This window comes from Amblyomma maculatum, chromosome 10 (assembly GCF_055883805.1).
Source record: "Amblyomma maculatum isolate TAMU_Amacu chromosome 10, ASM5588380v1, whole genome shotgun sequence".
NCBI classification, from domain to species: Eukaryota; Metazoa; Arthropoda; class Arachnida; order Ixodida; family Ixodidae; genus Amblyomma; species Amblyomma maculatum.
Window position 1 is genome coordinate 82,879,247 of NC_139353.1, and position 11,500 is coordinate 82,890,746.

The window sequence follows — 11,500 nt, forward strand, 5'->3', positions numbered from 1 at the left end:
GCACTACGGGGTAATTTCGACCACCTGGGGATCTTTAACCTGCGCTGACATCGCACAGCACACGGACGCCTCTTCGTTTCGCCTCCATCGAAACGCAGCCGCCGTGGTCGGGTTTGAACTCGAGTACTCCGGCGCAGTAGTCGGGCGTCTTACCACTGCACTACTGTGCCGGAGTCACGTGTACGTTTGCGATACTCGTAAGACATAATGACACATATTGCAGCTATAGCACTACCCCATGGTTGTTAGGAAAAATTGTGTTATGCACTAATATGTTCCGATTCATTTTGATTAAGCAAAGGGCAAACATCCTTAAAACAGAGTTCCCATCTAACGTGGCTTCTCGTAATGCGTCGTCGTAACGCAGGACCAGCAGCACCAAACGTGAACTCAAAGGGCGGATAGTTTAGCTGACCCCTGTGATTTGTTAAAGCGCACGCGTACCGTGACCCCCTGCCAAACGGAAGGTTGTCGCTCTTGGAACTAGTTTCCATTAAGTTCGAAATTACAGCAGCCGTACTAGCAGTGACGCGACATTTATCGTCATCCATGAAGCAGACGACTGTGTTCACTCGCCGTTAAGTCTGCTGAGTAGCCAGATGGGACGGCTAGAGTACCATTCAGATGGCAGGACTAAACACAAGACATTATATAGCATTTCAATGTTTCAAGGGACCAGACTGAAGTGATAATAATGGCTCTGGTTTCACTTATCTGGAAACACCAAGTCAGAGATGGCTAGGGTACTATGCAGACAGCGAACGATGACACAAGGAAGGATGCAGTCTTCTCGTTTTCCAGGAGGAGACGACAGCGATAGCACACCGTTCTTTCCGCAGTTATTTCATACTTTTGGCGGCGGCTAGTCTTAGGTTGCAAGAGTGCTATGCAGTCATCGAAAAGTCGCACAAGGGATGATGCATTGATTCGGCTTTTGCGGTGAGCAGACATCAGGGATAACGCACCATTCTACCGCAGTGGCTTCCCTTTTCTGACAGCAGCCATTACGAGATGGCTAGAGTATCATGCCGAGAGCAAAATATGAAAAAAGATGAGCCGCATTTCGCATTTTCCAGCGCAGAAGACGATAGTGATAACACACTATTCATTCCAAAATGGTGTCACTTATTTGGTGGCAGCCAGTCAGAGGTGACTCAAGTATCACACAGGCAGTGAAAGATGACGCAAGATATGAAGCAGCATTTTGCGTTTTCCAGGGAGTAGATGACAATAATAACATGCTGTTTTGTCTCCAGTGGTTTCAGTTGTGTGGGAGCTGCCAGTCCGAGATGGCGGATATGTCTAAAGTAATATTCAGATAGCGAATGATGACATAAAGGATGTTGCAGCATTTTGTTTTTTCCAGGGAACGAACGACAGTGACACCATGACAGCGATACTGTGCTTTCACTTGTCTCTGGAGCGAGTCGAAATGGTTATATTGTACTAAAAGACCTTGAACAGGCCGCTACGTCGTGAAAAGTGCACAGAACGTTCGGCGATCAGTCGTAGAGCTTGTGTCTGTTGTTGTTGTTGTTGTCCAAATAACTTATGGCACATACCCACAGAGGGGGATCGGGTAAGAATTGGGTAGCAAAGAAACTTTTTTTTTTAAGTCTTGCATAAGAAAAAAATTGATTTGAGGGGTAGAGGAAAGGAAATAAAACGGGAAATAAGTGAAATATAAAATGAAAAGTGGTAACACTCACGGGAGATTGACACTGCAATTGTAAAACAAGTGATGTTTAAATATTTAGCAAGGCAAACGATTTGATTCCAGTAAAAACATTTGCATGGCGGTAAAAACAGACCTGTGACTGTGCCCAAGGATGGTGGCGCCAAATGATAACAAGGCCAAGAGGTTGCAATGGCTTTTCTATCAACTGTCTTCTCAACTTAGTGAAGCGGAGGCAAAACAATAAAAAGTGATCTACTGTTTCTTGTTCACCGCAAAATGCGCAGACGGGAGACAGTGCAAAAGCAGACCTGTAAAGATAGAAATTTAAAGGTGGGATAAGGCATCGCAGCCTTGTTAGAGAAATCTCAACTTGCCGTGAATGACATAATTTTCTATTCCAAGAATAATTTAGATGCAGGTAGTCATCAGATCTTAAAAGATGTCCAGTTTTCATATTTAATAGAACGTTTCTCCGAAACTTGGCTGTGGTGATGTACGCTGTCGCCGAATGGATAGATAATACGCGGGGCCATTGAGGGACTCTTTGCCAAACTGTCAGCATATTCATTTAAAGTCACATCGCTGTGGCCTGGTACCAATAACATATATACAATTTTCAAATGTCTAGGGATCAGGGAGACCAATGTTTTTAGTATTGCAGAATCCACCGACGAAGAGAGGGATGAACACCGTGATAGAGAGTCGGAAATTACGGCAACTTTAGAAAAAGAGGAGCCTATTTCCGTAAAGCAAGTACCACCGCCAGAAACTCCGCTTCAAAAATTGGGGTGAAGTCCGGAAGCCGGACAGAAAAAGACCAGTCTAAATGCGGACAATATATACCCACACCCGCCTTTTCATTACATTGACATGCGTCAGTAGCTACTGCTAAACTAGCAGAAAGGCTTCTTAAATCATCTTCTAATAATCCGTTTAGAATAACGGATGATAAGTCTTTAGCATTATTCGGGAATATGTCGTCAAAGACAATTTCAACAGATGAACCGATGGTTTGTATGGGTAGAATAGTAGGAAGGGAAATATTTAAAGGGTCCAGCAAATGTTTTACCATAACAACCTGCGGGGTAGGAAATTTAGGCCAAAGGACACCGAAAAGGGAGGTCGATTGACCGCAAAAAATATGCATAGATCGGTGCAACTCTGATTCATATATCCTTAGGTACGTCTGAACAGTTGGAATTTGTAATCTATATATCAAGGGTGGAATCCGGGCTTCAAGGTAGAGCACATTGTTGGCAACAAATTTTGGAAGTCCAAGACACAACCGAAGCGCTTCTCGCTCCAAGAGAACAAGCGGTCGAATTTTATAAGCTGCTGAACCAGAAAACAAGACTGAACCGAACTCTAAAATTGGACACACATACATAACATAAACCATTAAAAGCACATCTCTCCGCATTCCAGACCTGGGACGACTAAATCGGCGCAACATGCCCACGGCCCGAGCCCCTTTCGTAGCAATATGGTTAATGTTGGGCTGCCATGAAAGATTATCATCATAAGTTACCCCTAAATACTTTAATGATTTAACCTGTGGCATTATTTGCTGCTGATACATTACAGATAGACGTACAGAATCTTTTATATTGAATACGACGACCGCGCTTCTGTTCACATTTAATGTGAGACACAATCCACACAACCAATTCTCAATAGAGTTTAGGTACGTTTGCAAGCGGAGATAAAGCGATTGATTATCCGATGCAGTTCCAAAAAACGCAATATCATCTGCATATACGTAAGTGCAAACGTCATGATTAACTGGTATTGAGCTGAGTAGCATGTTGAAAAGGACTGGTGAGAGGACTGCTCCTTGCGGCACTTCCATTTAATGCACGGTAAAACTCTCGGTTTTGGAGGAATTCAGATATCCAGGCTACTAAATAATTTGGAAACTGGAGAGATTTTAATTTTTGCAATATAATGTTATGTTCAACACTATCATATGCTTTGGCTATATCTAGCGTTATCAAGGCAGCATGCATTTTTTGGCGCCGCGCTAAAAGAACTCGACTCTCGAGGTCAGCATGCGCATTCCAGATGGAACACTTTTGACGGAAACCAATTTGGCAAGGGCTGAGGATATTTTCTTTATTCATGAATTCCGAAACACGTGTAAGTATGACTCTTTCAATTAATTTTACAATGTTTGATGTTAATGCAATTGGTCTAATATTATCAATGGGCAAGGAACCGCTTTTATTCTTAAGTAAAGGAATTATTTTGGCAAGTTTTCATTCTGGGTGTATCCAAGCATGTTTGATGGAATAATTTACTATCTTTAATAATGTCTCAGGTGACTCGTCAAAAATAATTTTTAACATCTTTAAAATTACGTTGTGAGGACCGGGAGCAGCGGCTGGTAATCTCATAACTATAGGAGAAAGCTCAGAAACGTAATTTGAGGATCATAATTATCTGGTTCCATTGGCATTACAGATATCGACCATGAAGGAAGTGTAGAAGAGAAACGCTTCTCCAGTCCTTTGACAATTGTTTCAATTGTGTCTGTTGCTTCATAGGGAGTCAAAATAAGGGAATGTAGATTTTGCCATTGCGGAATCTTTTTACGCGAGCGTAAAAAACCAAAAAGAGCAGTTCGGTTGCCAGATTTGGACAGGAAATCAAAATGCCTAATATGATACTCGTCCTTCGCTTTTGCAACTGTACGTTTAAAAGTAGCTGCAATGAACTTATAATCATGCCAGTTTTTCGAGCACTGGTTGTGGAGAAGCTTTTTCCATGCCGCCTTTCTACGTCTGTAATCTCGGGAACACCAAATTCCACCAAACAGCTGAAGTATTCCCCTTTGTGCTCCGTACCAAGATCTCAGACTTCTTACGGCAATCCTCAATCACCGAACATAAGCGTTTTGATTTTTGTTCTTCATCCGTGTTAGTCACTGACTCAAGATTGGAGCGTAGCGTTAACTGAAAGTTATTATAGTTGATAAATGACGTCAATTGAGAAGTCGCCGGAGTTACAGGGCGATTAACATCAAACGCAATCGGTATGTGATCACTAAAGGTGCCACAATCAAGTGTCGACCAATTATTAACGAAAAGACTGGGAGAGGTAAAAGTTAAATCTAACATCGATTGAGTGTGTTCTCTTATGAAAGTGGCTGAACCCAAATTTCTACAGGAAAAGTTATGTGTTACCCAATCCCAAAGACGCTTGCCACAACTATCTGCCTTGTGGCCCCATGACACATGATGCGAATTAAAATCACCAGCAAGAAGAACTGAGTTTCGACAATTAACTAATAGCAGATCTAGAGGTTTTTGCTCCGCTCACTGAGGACGCTCACGAAGCACTTGTGGCTCGCGCCTTTTTTGTCTCTTCAACACGGCCGCAGATAAACGCAGCTCAATGGAAGAGACATGGCAGTCTTATTTGTTGGATTTTTTATGTTTCTTTATATGGCTCAAAACCACTGTTATAGAACTGCAGCTTCAGTTGCAGAAGTACCTGAACTGAAATTGTGTGGAAGGCTAACTACAGATTGGAAAAGTTTTTCCCTTGGTGTTATTTTTGCCACTGAAAATTGCTTCATAGGCCTCCCACTACAGCGATTCAATTAATCGTTTTTGCAATAACGCTTATTCAATTATTCACATTGCTGCTGCGGTACACCTGCACGTGGTGCTTGACACGAAATTGTTTTTCTGCCTCTCATCTTTTAGCCCACCGCCATTCAAGCACAAGATTTGACAACTCAATTATGGCGATTCAATTAAAGATCTTTTCTACAGGAACGCTTATTCAATTATTCACATTGCTGCTGCGATTGTTTTTCTGCCTCTAATTCTCTAGCTGACCGTCATTGAAGCACCAGATTTGAAAACCTAATTAAGGCAATGCCGTGAGAAGATTGACAACAGTCATTATTATAAGTCTGTCGTAAAAAGAGATGATAAATCGCTCATTAAATTTTTAGACTTCAATTTCAGTACTTGTTAAACTTGACCTTTCCAATGGAAGGGCGGCAGTGGACACATTTCTTGATTTCTGTTCCTTACTTTGTTTGCATAATTAGATTTCTGGGCATGATGGAAAAATATTATCCATGCAACATGAATAGAAAAAATTCGTAAAGTGGGCTTCTATGTCCTAAACAGTCGAACGCCCATGGACACTGCACATAGTCTCAGCCTTTAAACAATTATTGCGTGATCTCGTTTAATCCACCGGCCACCAAAGCACTTCTCGTCTTACCTCACTGTCGTTGACAGGTGCTTAATCTGAAGGTGCTCACCAAATAAAGATATTTGTACAGCATACCATGACCTATAACACAGCCATAAACAGCCTGAGCCACAGCCACGAAGGAGTCACGAGCCGAAGAGAATTTCTCAGAAGAAATTAATAGGTGCTTAATCTGAAGGTGCTCAACAAATCAAGATATTTGTACAGCATACCATAATCCATAACATCCATAAATAGTCTGAGCTACAGCCACGAAAGAGTCACGAGCATAAAGGAATTTATCAGAAGAAGAGAATAGGTGCTTAGTCTGAAGGTGCTCAACAAATCAAGATAATTGTACAGCATACCATAATCCATAACATCCATAAATAGTCTGAGCCACAGCCACGAAGGAGTCACGAGCCGAAGAGAATTTATCACAAGAAGAGGTGCTTAATCTGAAGGTATTCAACAAATTAAGATATTTGTACAGCATATTTTGATCCATAACATCCATAAATAGTCTGATCCACAGCCACGAAGGAGTCATGAGCCGAAGAGAATTTCTCAGAACAAGAGATTAGGCACTTAATCTGAGGATGCTCAGCAAATCAAGATATTTGTACAGCTTATCATGATCCATAACATCCATAAATAGTCGGAGACACAGCCACGAAGGAGCCATGAGCCGAAGAGAATTTCACAGAAGAGGATAGGTGCTTAATCTGAAGGTGCTCAACAAATCAAGATATCTGTACAGCATACTATAATCCATAACATCCATAAAAAGTCTTGGCTACCGCCACGAAGGAGTCCTGAGCCGAAGAGAATTTCTCACAAGAAGAGAAAAAAGAACCATGGACTAGTGCTATTGTGCTTCTCCAAATTCTCTGCCGCCCGTGAGAAAAATGAGCCACTCTAAAAAAAAACGGCCATATAGTGATCCACGTAGTTTCCCTAGACATTGGGATCAAGAGCGAATGGAGTTCCAACAACGTAACCACACCTGGGGCCAAATTACAGACTACGATCGCAAGTTTGTGAGTGTGACGTCAAATTTACGGAGCCGTGACGCAGCCTTGAGACGCCAATCGTGACGAAGTACGAGATTTTCCAATTACCAGTGAAATTTAGCGTGGCTCCGCCCCGTACAGTTCCGAATCCTTGGCGAACGCTGTTGCCACAGTGTGGCACAAAACTAACCAGGGACCGTCTACTAACCGCTTGTAACACGACGCAGTTAATGCGTAATAAATAAAACAAACAAAGGCTTATTTTGGCAAGTTACTATTTTTAATATTGGATAACATTAGGCTCAAGTAGAAGCGTTCTTAGTTTTGTAAATATTCTTGCTATTAGGTAACTTAGGTTGCCGCGAGGCTGCGCCGGCGGCGTCATGGCGTGCACATGGCGGCCTGCAAGCAAACAGCTGATTCTTCGAGAAGGTGCTGCATTGTTTAGCGTCGTCTGAAATCGAAATACCGTGCGAGTGCCGTAGTATGCTGAAAATCTAATGGAATGCGGTCGATGTTCAGGGTCTGCAGCGATTGACACTGAAATGGACAAAGACAATTTGAGGAGGTGTTTTCTGTCGGCGCCTACTAGTATCGATAAGAAAAGTGCTGAAAGTGCAACGTGCAGGCTCTGTGGTTCTATTTGTTTCCCTTTAGGAAATACAAAACGACCGTGAAGCATGTATTGTAGGCCGAAATGAAGCTCTGTGGTTGCATGATCATCTGTTTATATGTAGCTGGATAGTTAGGAAAGAACGTGACCATGGGAATGCTTCCATTCCTGCCGGGACTGAACCCGAAGCTTTAATTCTCTGCAGTGCCACCGTGACAGGGCTTTCGATGTAGCGTCCATTGTAGTGGGCTCTGTATTTTTTCTTTGCTCTCCATGACTGGGTTGATTTGCCTTTGAGCAATACCTTCTTCCCACACACCATTTGCTTGATGCATATGTGATATTTTTGCACCAGTTTGTATACCAATGGGATTTTATAATAATGCTACAATCACTGGGAGCCCTAAACCTCGCAGTATTATGCTTTCAATTTGTCAGCTTTACACTGTTTAGCAATAAGCAAATGCGTTCTATGCATCCTAACTGTATATTCAGGCCTGTAGTCCTGAAAGGCTCACTAATAGTTTGGTTTAGTTTTGTAGGGATTAACTTCCCAAAGCGACTCAGGCTATGAGCGACGCCGTAGTGGAGGACTCCGGAAATTTCGACTACCTGGGTTTTTTCTAATGTGCGCTGACATCGCACAGCACACGGGCGCATTGCTTTTCGCCTCCAACAAAAAGCGGCCGCCGAGGCCCACTAATAGAGACTGCCTTATTCAAACATTGTACATAGCACTACTTGTGTCATGTTTCTGCTCTGTTAGGTGCCATACTTTATTTCCTGCTTTTGAAATGTGCCACACCTATGACAACTACTATGCAAGCCTGTAATCATTAAGCAACTATTATTTTGTGTCTTGCCTCTGTGTCGCAGTTTTTCGCCCGCTACTTTCATATCTTGCTTCTGAAGTGTGTCAGACGTGCGATAAGTACTGCGCCAGCTTACAGGCTCTAAAAATTATTCTTGTGTGTCCTCTCTGTGTAGCACAATTGTGCTGCACGTGCAAATAACTGTCGATGCTATTGCAGGTAGTTGGGTTCGCTGCTGCATGTTCAAGCGTGTGAAATGCTGCAGGAAAATAAAGGTGCACAGTGGATACACGTGCTTCTAAGAAAACTTCTGTGAGGCTTTCTCGTTCCGATAGGCATCGCAATTGCTGCCTCGTCGTGAAACACTTTATTATGTACTCAAACGCATGCACACACACCAACACCAACATGCACGGTTGCAAGCAACAGTGAAGGGGGGTGTACGAAGAGAAATTTGACTTGACAGATGAGGTGTTTTAACGCATGGTTGGAGAAGATGCACCTTTATCACAACAGGTTTCTGTTACAGACATGAAACGACAAGACGTTGCACTTCGCTGCCTGTGATGAGGTGGTCAGCTACGTGTGCTAAATCACGGCCGATTACTGTGCTGGGATTGAAGCTGCAGCAGTAGCCGCACCATGGGCAGCTGTGCCAGCCTCTGGTGGCAGGTTCTGTGGAATAGGCTCACAACATGATTCTGTATGGCTTTTCCCTAGAGATATGCATGGCAATAGTGATCCCACTTCCAAGTAGCCGGTACACAAATGAGACCCTTTCTTGTCCAAGCCAGAAGCACCCTCCTCGTCTGCAGGCAGGACAGGAAGATATCCAAAGAAGTTATGCAACACGGCACATGCTACACGCTCTGGCTTGTAGAGGAGCGTCTAGTATTTTTGCAAGCACCGGAAGCAGGTCTTCGGCACGCCGATGAAGTTTTCCACCATTAACCTTGTGAAAGTGTATGCCTTGTTCTATAATCGTTATGGAGAGTACTGTAAGGACAGCCTTGCACTATATAGCGGTATAAATGATGTCCCACTCTTACTCAATACAGGCATCAAACACACTCATTACCAGCTTCGTTTCTTACGTAGGCGTTTCAACAATGTACTATGTGTCTTATGTTTCAGCTCTTATAAAAGGCCAAGAATGGTAATACTTGTGAGCCGTGTGGAGCCTACCGTAACTTATCTTGAAAAGAGCAGCTCGGCTCACTGTCGTGAATACGACATCTCGCAGCAGGCCTGCCTCGACCTGTGTCATGCCTGTGTGCAGCCGAGAATGTCGCCAGAAGAAAGCATCATGCCAGGATTTTAGGTAGGGAGGTTCATGGCCAAAATAATGTTGGCATCTCATATCTGAAAACAGGAACATCACAAGGCTACTCGTAGACGCCCGATGTGCCGTCGACAAACCCGACGACGCCGGGTATGCTGCCGTGACGAAAGAATCCTTTCTTCGCCGCCGCCCTAGCTGCACGCCGCAAACGCTTTCGAACTGTCGGCTGCGCGAGGCCGATGTTCGCTTCGTTTACAGTAGCGGCTTGGAAGCCACTAGCAGCTCGGAAAAAGCGCAGTGCTACAGTGCCTAGAATATTCTAGGCACTATCAGTTAGGGGCAGAACCCCCTGCCCCAAACTGCTGTGCCCGAGGAGGAGGGATCAAATCCCGGTTGCGGGGAGCTCTTCGATGCAGGCCTTCGATGCAGGTCCTTAAGTAAGGCGCCCGAGCGCTGTGCTATGTCAGAGCACTTTAAACAACTTAAAGTGCTCGAAATTTTCGTAGCCCTCCACTACTCTGACTCTCATAGCTGGGGTCGGTTTGGGACGTTATCTCCCCTCCCCCCAGAATTCATCAAACGAATTTAACTAAAAACAAGACGGGAGAATGCTCTAATTTCGACGTGAATCTATCAAAAATATTTTTAGTGGCTTATATTGCTGCGAATGGGTTGCGTGTATGCATAGCTCATGGTGCTTGAGCTAGAGACAAAGCTGGTAGAAATGTCAACATTATGGAACAACTGGAAGCCCTCACCCATATCTGTAACTTCCACGTTTTTACAAATCACTGGCTGGCTTGGCACACGACGCTACGCACGGTAATCTTTTCTAATCCCTTAAAGGAATTGTGGGGCGCCAAAAAATCAGTACGGTTTCTCTGTGTGTGTGTGTGGGTGGGTGTGCGCGTAATATATGCCTAAGCACATAGACGCACGCACCGTTTCCGAACATAAACCTTATTTCGCGAAAAACAATGTTCCTTTCCAGCACATCCTCATAAAAAGAGCACAGAGAGAAAATGTAATATATTCGGGATACGGAAGAAATAAGAGTACGCCACGTGTGACTAAAATCCATCTGAAGCTTTGAACCTGGCATCCTAAATATTCGACCTCTTTCCCCGATAGCGACAACGGTGCCACAAGGATTGAGTTCTCTACCTGTCTGTAGAAAGAGTAGGCATCAATTACTTCTCATTCGACACCTAATATTTTGTCTTAGACATGAACTCTGTTTTTCTAACGTAGAGACCTCAGCTACAGGTTGCATAGGTTATGCATTAAAGCAGAAAAAGAAACTTTTATCTACCACGAGAGAGTGTTGTATGTGTTCTAGGCTGCCCAGATAAAGTGTACCTCAGTTTGGCCTAAGCAGACTCCTACCTTTAGATAAAGCTCTCACACACTTCTCCGATCCATTTAGTGCGCTTTTTTGTGGTTCATATTTGGCATCATAGGCAGATGGGTTTGCAATTTTCTACAAAATAGGACTTCAAATTTTTAATCAGCGGATATAAAACGGCTATTAATGAAGGGGAGTTTTAAGATGTCAAAAGTACTGTCCCTAAATATTACAGGTAATACCGCCACGAAACCCGATAACACACGAAACAAAATATATTTTTAAATCTCCCAATACCTGTAAAATTATTTGAAATATTGGTCGACTTCATGTCTTTCCTCCTATGAAAAAAAAAAAAGGTTTCGAAAAAGTAGATTGCCAGGCTGAAATGTTAAAGCTACAGTAGACAAAAATTAATGACAGACAGCTGCTCACTTCTACCCTCTCCATGTGATCCATCGCGTAGAGTTAATACAGCTGAGCTCAACTAGACATTGAGTGTCTCTCATGGAGATATTCTCTTTACTTACATTTGTTTTTACAATATC